Genomic DNA, 662 nt, shown 5'->3' with positions numbered 1-662 from the left:
ACTAGGCAGTATTTACTATTTAGTAATGACTAAACCAACAATTTATGCTATGGAAGCTTAAATTCTAAAATATTATTGTCATATCAAATATTTATTCAATCAACCAACAAATTATCCTCATTCACTACAGAGGATCCAAACTCCTGTTACACTAGTGTCGTATAAAATATTTATTCAATCAACCAACAATTAATCAACACAACTTCACAAAAAGATGAATCAGTAACAACTAACAACAGCATTGAAACTTGAAACAAATTACTAATATAACACAATCTAAAGATTGTACCAGATCCATACAACAACTAATTAGTCCTCCTCCATTGGAACCTCTGGAATATCAAAACGATCTTCTTGGATGGGCTTGATAATCACAGACATTGGCGAAGGTACTGGGTGTGTCAAGGAAATAACATGTACAGCGGGAGGTATAAAAGGACAAACAAAATCATAATTAGGTGGTTCCATAATATTTAGAGCTAGACATGTTACGCTTAAAACATGATCTTTTATTTCTCAATATTGAAAATTGCTTAAAAACTGTCCATGCAATAGCCGGAGTGCAAAAGTTAATTAGCTTGTCTTGCAAAAGTTTATGCTCATCTTTTCCCACTATAAATTATTCATATAACAGAATTATTATTTTTTTTTTTTTTTGCAAC

At 31.1% G+C, this 662-nt stretch overlaps 1 long non-coding RNA gene across 1 annotated transcript in view; it reads right to left on the bottom strand.

The window, feature by feature from the left end:
* The window catches only part of LOC107471017 (uncharacterized), a 1,450-nt gene extending 801 nt beyond the window's left edge, over nucleotides 1-649 (bottom strand). Inside the window, exon 1 of the long non-coding RNA XR_001588545.3 lies at nucleotides 290-649. This is a non-coding gene — a long non-coding RNA (uncharacterized LOC107471017). The remainder of the gene's footprint in view (nucleotides 1-289) is intronic.
* Nucleotides 650-662: the final 13 nt, after the last annotated feature.

This window comes from Arachis duranensis, chromosome 10, assembly GCF_000817695.3.
Source record: "Arachis duranensis cultivar V14167 chromosome 10, aradu.V14167.gnm2.J7QH, whole genome shotgun sequence".
In the NCBI taxonomy this organism is placed as follows: Eukaryota; Viridiplantae; Streptophyta; class Magnoliopsida; order Fabales; family Fabaceae; genus Arachis; species Arachis duranensis.
This window is presented reverse-complemented; position numbering and strand designations above follow the sequence as displayed.